We start from the raw sequence: 9,358 nt of genomic DNA on the forward strand, positions 1-9,358 counted from the left end.
CCATTTTCATGGAATTAAAATCCCATGTCCCTCCCCCCCCCTCCCCCCCCCGAGATTTTAATTCCTGGAATTTTAGGAAGAAAAAAAGATAGTGATGAGTCAAAATTATCCATTCCTTTTTTAACCTAAAATTAATGTCTAACAACAACAATGGACATTCTTGACTTTATATTACTACTTATTCACTTTTAATTCCCATGTATACCAAACATTGGAATTGAAATTCCCAGTAGTTCTATTCATGTAAACCAAACACTGGAATTTAAATTCCCACTTTATTCCAAGTAATTCATCTCCCATGAAATTACAATTCATTTTCCACGTAATTCCCCCTCTCCAACAAAACACCCTGTAAATGGTAAATTGAGAAAAGTAAAAAGTTAAAAATGTTTAAATTAGGAAACTCAACATTAGACATTAATTTAAGAATAGTTAAATAACCAAAATAATATATTCATATCCTTATAAATTATTTTAAATGCCAAACATCTAATATATATTAAATACCTTTCTACAAACCGCTAATACTATCAGAGAATGAAAATAACTAACATAATATACTATCAATTATCAATTATTTGCCAATTGCTAAGCACCCTCAATGTCATCCTTATGCAACAAGGTGGCTACTTTGGTCCAGTTTGTCATGACAACTACTTTTTAAAACATAAAAATTGCACATGTTATGATTTGAATTTTTTTAGTTGAGATGATGAATTTTGAATATTTACAAACTTAAAGCGGATAGAGCTTGGTTCAGGTGTGTATAGACCATAATAGTTTATAAACTTCCTACACCTTATTCGTTCCATTTTTAGCAAACTTGGAAGAACAATGTTTAATACAAAGGTAACTATTATTGTGACATGATAGACCATAATAATAATTGCTTCCATAGCATAGTGGTATTGCGTTCGCTTCGTAAGCGAAAGGTCGCGAGTTCGATCCTCGCTGGGAGCTATAGTTAAAAAATGATGATAGACCAAAATAGAAATTGCTACACTTAAAAGATGATGATAGACCAAAATAGAAATTGCTTCCATAGCATAGTGGTATTGCGTTCGCTTCGTAAGCGAAAGGTCGCGAGTTCGATCCTCGCTGGGAGCTATAGTTAAAAAATGATGATAGACCAAAATAGTAATAGCTACACTTAAAAGATGATGATAGACCAAAATAGAAATTGCTTTCATACCATAGTGGTATTTCGTAAGCGAAAGGCCGCGAGTTCGAGACCAAAATAGTAATAGCTACACTTAAAAGATGATGATAGACCAAAATAGAAATTGATGCATCCATGGAATATTGCGGAAGCGAAGAATCGAAAATTGAGAATTATAGAAGTTAAATAATAGGGAAAGTATATTAAAAGACAAAATAATTAGGCATAAAAGAATAGATTCTGTCCGTCCACGTGTCCAGATCTAATGGATGAGAAACACTGATTTTTTAAAAAAACACGGTGGCATTTTCGTAAATAATTGAACATCAAAGTGCAAGTAAAATGTATTACAAGTGCATGTAAAATGTATTATAGGTGCAAGTAAAAATTTACACTGAGCATCAATACTTAGTTGCACCTATAGTTCTAAGTAGTTGCACACATAGTTATAAGTAGTTGCACCCAGGTGTATGAATGTTTGCGAGTGATTTTCAGGGGTATTACTACTCGCTGAACTTAGATCAATGAATGTTAACAAGGCAAAATTACATGCACTTATAGGTGAAAGTATGTGCACCTATAGTTATAAGTAGTTGCACCTATAGTTATAAATAGTTGCACATAGAGTTATAAGCACACCCAAGTGCATGACTGTTTGCGGAAAGTGAATGCTAACAAGGCAAAATTACATGCACTTATAGGTGAAAGTAGGTGCACTTGTAAGTGATTTTACTTGCACTTCGATGTTCAATTATTTACGAAAATGCCACCACATTTTTTTTTAAGTTATTAGATTTGGACACGTGTCGCGCGCTGATTCGTACGCATTTCCCTCCTGAACACTTATTCGCACCTGAGTGCATCCCTATATATATATATATATATATATATATATATATATATTAAGTCAACGTGGGGACAAAGAAAGAGAAAGAATTTTCTATTTATGTAATAATGAGCAATGTACAAAGAAAACACTACTGCCTATTTATACACTCAAAAGAAGAGAAAAAATGGGATGCAAAGGGATGTGAGCTAAACACGGAAGAATTGTGTAGTAACGTGAAGTCATGTTGCATGAGACGTGGACAATTGCAAGAGACCCAGTCTTCATAAATTTGAGACATAAAATATTATTTTATAACAGCTTTCATAGCATAGTGGTGTTCTATTTGCTATATAAGCGAAAGGAACAATTAATAATCGCTTTTTTTTTTAAATTAAAAAAAAAAACGTTTTTCTCCAAATCTCTATCTATATTAAAGCAAAATAATAGGAGCAAAAAACTCCCGCCTAAAAGGAACGACGCCGTTTACAGAAAAGAAGAATATTAATTGATATTGCGTAAGAATCCATGAGACCGTTCAGTTACCAAAAGACTTTTAAAAAAAATTGTTTCCTTTTATTTTTGGTTTACAGAATCAATTTCAACCAATCAAATTAAAGACCTAATTTGAAATAGGTTGGTCTCTGCGTTTTCCGATAACATATTTATGTAAACAATTATGTTCACATATTCATTACGCCGAATTGGGTTTTCCAACGATAGTGCAGGCCATGTATATTTAAATAACAGTCGAAGCATTGGTACACCAGTGCTCATCTTCGAATCAAACACGCTCATCTACACCAGTGATCTGCAAGTAATTTTTCTTTGAAATTAAGTTGGTAATCTAGGAAAAATATATCATATTACAGAGATTACATCATGAAATAATATGAGGGGATATCCATCCCGTGCAAATACAGTTCGAAATCTGGGAAAATTATATCGTGTTATTTTATATTTTTTTTATAGGCACGTCCTGCTTGAACAGACCCCGATGAGGAGTATTGTTTCACAGTCCAGTATCAAACCAAGGATTTCATATAATGGTGATTTACAACTAATAACCCTATCAGAAGTGTATGCTCGGACAGAGGTAGTGATTCAAATCAAACAAATTGTAGTATAAATTTGTTCAAAATAAAAACTTAATTACCCTAATATCTAAATTCTTATGTGCAACAGATTGGGGACTTTTGGGTAGCAGCTAGAATAGTTTGCATTGACACTGATAGTGAGTTGTATTATTCTTCATGTCGGTCAAAATCATGCTAAATTCTTATGTGCAACAGATTGGGGACTTTTGGGTAGCAGCTAGAATAGTTTGCATTGACACTGATAGTGAGTTGTATTATTCTTCATGTCGGTCAAAATCATGCTACAAGAAGTTGGAGCCAAAAGAAGAGTACCTCTACTGCAAAAATTGTGACGAAACTTGGGAAGATGGGATGTTGAGATATAGGGTTAAAATCAGGGTTTTTGACATAAATGGAAATGCTCCATTTGTCATGTGGGACAGGGAGTGCACTGAGTTATTGGGTATGAGTGCCCTAGAATTGAAACAGAAGCAGACACAGGTCAATTTTTTGTTATGTTATAAAATCTTTAAGACTCTGATTTTTTTTGTGCCCTAGAATCTGAATTACAAATTACTTCATGTTATTTTTTTAACTGTAGGGAAAAAAAGGTGTTCCTGCTAAGGTTGAAGCATTGATTGGTCTCAGGTTCATTTTCAGAATTGCTGTCCGAAAAGAACAATTTCTAAACCTCCTAAATCCAATTTCTGTATTGAAGATTATAAGTGATGTGGAAGTGTTAGAGCTACATGCCCCAGAGTTTATGCATGGAAGAAGGGATAAAGACCTAAGCTCCAACTTGGAGTTTGAGCTTACAATCGATGATCTGTCGGAGGATGAGGTAATTTTCTCTTAACAATTTTTGCTAATGCTTGGTAACTTGGTCTCTAATCATTGACTGTACCTAAACTCAAGCTCATTTCCTATGTAGTATGAGGTGGATGTCAAGCAAGCACAGAGTCTTATGCAAGCTGTTCCTCAGAGCCTTACTGGTGATGCTAATGGATATGAAGCCGGTGCTCTCAAAAGGTCCTTAATTGACGAATTGTTTAGTACTCAGAATTCCAAAAAGACACTGGGGAATTCTCGAGTCTTCAGTGTTCCAAAACGAACAAGGAGGTTGGTGTGAAACAAGAGGAATTGAAAGAATTGTGAAAGACAAGATTGTGACTGTCAATTGAACTATGGTCTTTTGGTTTTTATTAGACATTATTCTGAACTTAGGGGGTGAACTCATTTATCTACTTTATTGGTTTTTGCCTAAGTGTTTGTTGGCTAGGTTGTAAAAGTACTTGACTTTTGTTTTAAAATAACTGCTTTCTATCATATTCCTAATTAAAATGCAGGTGACATGACTAACTATAGAATACCTAGCCATTCAAGTACTTTTACAGATTAGGAAGGAAACACAATCTCAGCAGGACAAAAACACAAGCTCAGCAGGAACACAATCACAATAATCAAATGACAGGGCTACCAAAGCAAAGTACCAGTAGCCAACAACTTCATGTTGGACATTAATATTTGTAATCTCTAATTTGAAATCAGTAGTTTCTTTGTCTTTGTTTGTCTATTTTGCAGGTTTTTGGGCTACAAATATACCAAGTCATCACACATAACAAATGATAGCATGAGTTCAATCAGACTGTAAAAAACAAATTTCAACCAGCATAGTTCATGCATGAAGATTCAAAAAAAATTCTTTCTTTCTTTTTCTGTAATATTGTTTGCCATGTAAACAGAATGATAGTTTTAAATATTTACCATGTAAAATACATGATATCTTGGTTATTAATGGTAATGTATTACTCTTATTACAAAAAAATGTATTACTTTCAAATCTAACTATATCTAAAGTGTTTATTTATATCAAAAGTACCACTTACCACATCGAATACTCTAGGACTGTGCAAAATACAAAAAATATTTTATCGAGGATTTGTATTATAATCACAAGTAATGTATGAAGTGATATTCTAGAAACTTAAATTGGGTGGAAGATGCTTATAATTGGAAATAGCCATTCATAACAAATGCAATCAAATACATATCTAATAATAACAAAACACATTTAACAGATGTTTTCCTTCAAAAAAAGAAAAAATACAGGCATGCCTCCCTATTTAATATATAAAATTTGAATTTATACTTATGTTACCTGCTTTGCCTTCCAAAACAATATCACAATGTGTATCCCTTTCGCCCTCACAACTTTGGAGCATCCTGTCAAGTTTATTGTTACAACTGTGGTTAGTAAATTAGAAGAATAAAATTCGAATATCCTATATATTAGTGCACCAAAACAATTCTGAACTCACAATTAAAATAACAATTTTAAACTTACATTTAAACACTGTACAAGATCCCTTCTGCATACTCGGTTTGGTTCCCAAGTTTACGTTTGGGTCAGGTAAGATCTTTGATCTGTGACCCCAACACCTTCAATGGGAAATCAAAGATCATTTTTTTTTTTTGAAAAAAAGACATAAAACACTTCCAGTAGTAAATGTTTTAAGAAAATGAGTAAAGTAACATTACCTCTACAAAAATCGAATTGAAGATGCCCTGCAAAAATCGATTTTAAAAAGTTTAAATGAAGTCAAACTTATATACACTTATACAAATTTTTTCTTAATCCAGTTTTCAAATGAAGCCCCAAGTGACAATCATTTTATGACATAGAATGCACAAAAATATATATTTAGTTAGAGTAAAAAGTGTCACCACCTAAATAAATAAAACTATAACCACATACATTAACCTTTCATCTTCATTAAAATAAAAACAAAAAAATCAAATTTTTTCTTTGGGATTAATACACAACACTTTCAAAAACCTTTGAGGTTCTCTATGTACTTGATAACATGAATAATTAAACCCTGAACCATCATTTTCAAGACAAAGCAGTTTACCTTCCCTATAAATACACAACCAATATAAATATGACTTAGATTGACAACAATGGTTTGAACACAATAAACTCAATCTATCAAAAACACAGTAGTTAAACCATTTCTATTGCAGAACATGAGGAGAATTACATCATCTTGCACAATTGGACCCAAGAGGAAACAGTGTGATCAAACAAAAGGCATGTCTCCTTCAGATGCATTACATAAACTATCAAAAAAGTAGTAAAAACATGTATTCAATCATACACTATTACATGTTTAATTGTAGTAGTAGGAAAACTTATCTCTTTTCTAAGCTCTCTGTGTAAATTGTGAACACTACAAATAAACAATTTATCGGCTCAACATTATCATGCATGCTTACGAATCAGTTCAAATACGAAAATAATCTACTCAATTTTATACAATTTTTATAAAAAAATTAAAATGAAGTAGATTGAAACTTATCTCAAAAGTGAGGGTTACTAAAACGATTTGAACTCAAGTCACCGATTGCCACTTCTACCATGGTTAGCGCCAAGCTTAGCATATGTCTCTTCCCAGAATCGCAAATCGGACAAAGAATTCGCTAAAACCCTAGACTTAGATTCATATTCTCCAATTTTTGGGGGAAAAATACACTATCGCAAATATAGAGCGCATAAAAAAACAGATAGAGAACTGTTACACAACTCAATTCGGAATCGGTAAGCATTTAAAGTAGTCGCGAAACCTCTGCACTGATATTGCGACATTACCTGTTTTGCATGTCGCAATCCGGTGTTCAAGACTTAGTCATCTTCATAGTCAAGGGGTATTTAGCTAATCCTTCACCGATTGAAAGAAAGATCCTAAACATGGCTTTCTCAGAAATGAAAGAACAACAAAAAATAGGATGAAATTACCAGAAATTGCACTCAGATTCCCATATTAACAACATGATCTGTAACCTTTCTAATGAAGGCTAGGGTTTCTTCACAGTGCCATAGTAGACTGAGGAAGTATAGAACCATTCCTGTGAAGATAGAGAGTAGCTCACGGCGAAGATAAACCGAGGAGCAGCGAGCGAGATAGCGGGGTAGATTAGGCAACCAAAGTCGCAGAAAAGGCTTACTGAAGGTGTTGGGGTCTCACAGTCAACCAAATTGTGTGAACCACATTAGGCAACCCAATTAGGAAATTGTATCTCACAGTCAACTAATATGTTATGAATACATAGTTTTTTTTTTTTTTTTTTTTTTTTTTTGTATTTCACATGTGTGTCAGTTTTTCATGACATAAGATTTAGTATATAAAAAAAAAATATTTTTATAAAAGCAACCTTTTTTTTACGAGATCATAATTAGAATTGATACTATTTAAAATAATTTGGTTTGAAGATTATAAACTTCATTATAACGGAGTCTTTGAAAAATTAATGTATTATATGCAGAGAATGAAGATATTATATTCAATGAAGGCCTGGAATCATCGTTAATAAATAGTGTTCCGCATCAGTCTAATCGTGCGCAAATAGTCGTTGTCTTCTAAAATACAATTGGTACACATTTGACTTTTGTTACTAATGGTGAGCAAGTCTTCAAGTGCATTTATATACTGGTGTATAAATTATATAAATAATTATAAGCCCGTATTTTGTGGTACATGTTCGGGCTCTGGAAGAACACCAAGTTCTAACAACTTCTGTCAAACAACTAAGTACCAACAGATGGCTCAAATTGCCAACAACTCAAGTATGAATATATAATCAACGACCAATGTACCAGGCAACGACTAACAAATTTAAAATACTTACAACACGTCCTAATACTTACAGTGTTATAGATTATTAGTTTGTATCTGAAGTCCCAATTTACGCGATGCACTGCCAAAAATTAGTTGTTAACATAAATAATTAAGCACACTTTAGTGTCTTACAAGACAAACCGCTATAACTGCTCTATATAGACCAAACCATGGGCAACAATATTTGATTTAAAATTGTTGGTTGACTATAATAAACTCAAATCATAAAAAAAACGTACTTGAGTTCTTGGTACGTAATCGATTGCTGTATGAAGAATTATCATATGATCGTGATATTTTAAAAAAGGAGGCTCAAGAGTTGTGTGGTAAGTTGACGGAAGAGCAAAGATCGAGTTACAATATTGATTGCCAGCGAATCAAGGACAACTGCTACATCAACAACCAACGTAGTATACCATGAAATCTTCAATAATTTGTAATTGTTTACTAAACGGTATTTTTGGATATTCTGTGTAAACGTGTTGTAATTATTTTTACTATTTGTTAATATTGCAAATTTTTCCCACTAACGTAAGTGTTGATCCCCCGAATGTCAATGTCACCCTCTGATCCAAGATTGCCGTTCAAATTTCAACGAAGGCAATTCCCAATTATGATTACATATGCAATGACTATTAACAAAAGTCAAGGACAAACGTTGATCATGTTGGTTTAATACTAAAGAAACCGGTTTTTGTACACGGCTAGTTGTACGTTGCTGCATCTCGGGTTAAAAATCCAGACGGTCTCAAAATATTGATAGTCAAAGACCCAAGTTCAACTACTACATCAACCACTAATGTTGTATATCATGAGGTTTTCAATAATCTGTAATTTTGTAAAGTCCTATTTTCTTAGTTCCGTGACCTTGCAACTATTTGTAATATACCATTTTCATATTGTTTTTGTTGAATTTCCAATCATATTTCATTTATATGGTATCAATTTTAAGCTCATTAGTTCACATAATTTGTAACATAACATACATACAATAAATACTTTTTAATTTACATACTGTTTCTAATGTATTATTTTTATATTACCATCACCTTTATATTATTTCTAACATACCATTTTCAGTTCGTTTTTGTTGAGCTCCCAAATATACTTAATGATTATATTCCAAATTCTTACTGTATTGCTTCAACCAATTTTTAACGTAACATAAACATAAATAATAATATGTAATTTAAATCCCGTGCATCGCACGGGTCAAACACTAGTTTAAATTAAGGAAATTGATGAAATTGGGTGGAGTGTTTAGTTTTGTAATCACTAAACGACAAAACACAACCATCGAAACGGCGACCAAAAGGGTGCGACGCACTGTGGTCTGTGGGTGCCAGACATTTCCGCTTGTGACTTCAATTTTGGATAATCATGTCTTTCGTTTATTCTCTCGTCATATTTTGTAAAAATAATTGTATTTAGTACAATTTTTTAATAAAAAAAGAAGAAGCTAAAAGGTGTTATATATTTTTAATTTTTTTAAAAAAAGGTGAATTGCGAATTTGGGACCATTTAAAAAAATTAAAAGGTCAATTATTGTATTTACCTTGTTTGTTTTACTTTTGTGTGTGTGTTTTGGAATGAGAAAATTTCTTTTTGTTTCATGGAATAG

General features: G+C 32.6%; 1 long non-coding RNA gene and 2 other non-coding genes across 8 annotated transcripts; 2 read left to right on the plus strand and 1 right to left on the minus strand.

The window, feature by feature from the left end:
- Positions 1-888: 888 nt before the first annotated feature.
- On the plus strand, positions 889-960 carry TRNAT-CGU. The gene has a single exon. It is a non-coding gene; the product is annotated as a tRNA-Thr (tRNA).
- A 75-nt stretch (positions 961-1,035) lies between these two features.
- On the plus strand, positions 1,036-1,107 carry TRNAT-CGU. Its single transcript has one exon. It is a non-coding gene; the product is annotated as a tRNA-Thr (tRNA).
- A 1,432-nt stretch (positions 1,108-2,539) lies between these two features.
- LOC109181080 lies at positions 2,540-7,102 on the minus strand. 6 transcript variants are annotated; one of them, XR_002054166.1, is made up of 6 exons: positions 6,858-7,102; positions 6,711-6,780; positions 5,600-6,593; positions 5,406-5,500; positions 5,220-5,284; positions 2,540-2,796 (listed from the first exon to the last, which is right to left on the minus strand). It is a non-coding gene; the product is annotated as an uncharacterized LOC109181080 (long non-coding RNA). The 6 variants fall into 6 exon arrangements; XR_002054164.1 differs by having other exon boundaries at positions 5,600-6,780; XR_002054167.1 differs by having other exon boundaries at positions 5,600-5,626; positions 6,711-7,102.
- Between the last annotated feature and the right edge of the window lie 2,256 nt (positions 7,103-9,358).

This window comes from Ipomoea nil, unplaced genomic scaffold (assembly GCF_001879475.1).
Source record: "Ipomoea nil cultivar Tokyo-kokei standard unplaced genomic scaffold, Asagao_1.1 scaffold1043, whole genome shotgun sequence".
Taxonomy (NCBI): domain Eukaryota; kingdom Viridiplantae; phylum Streptophyta; class Magnoliopsida; order Solanales; family Convolvulaceae; genus Ipomoea; species Ipomoea nil.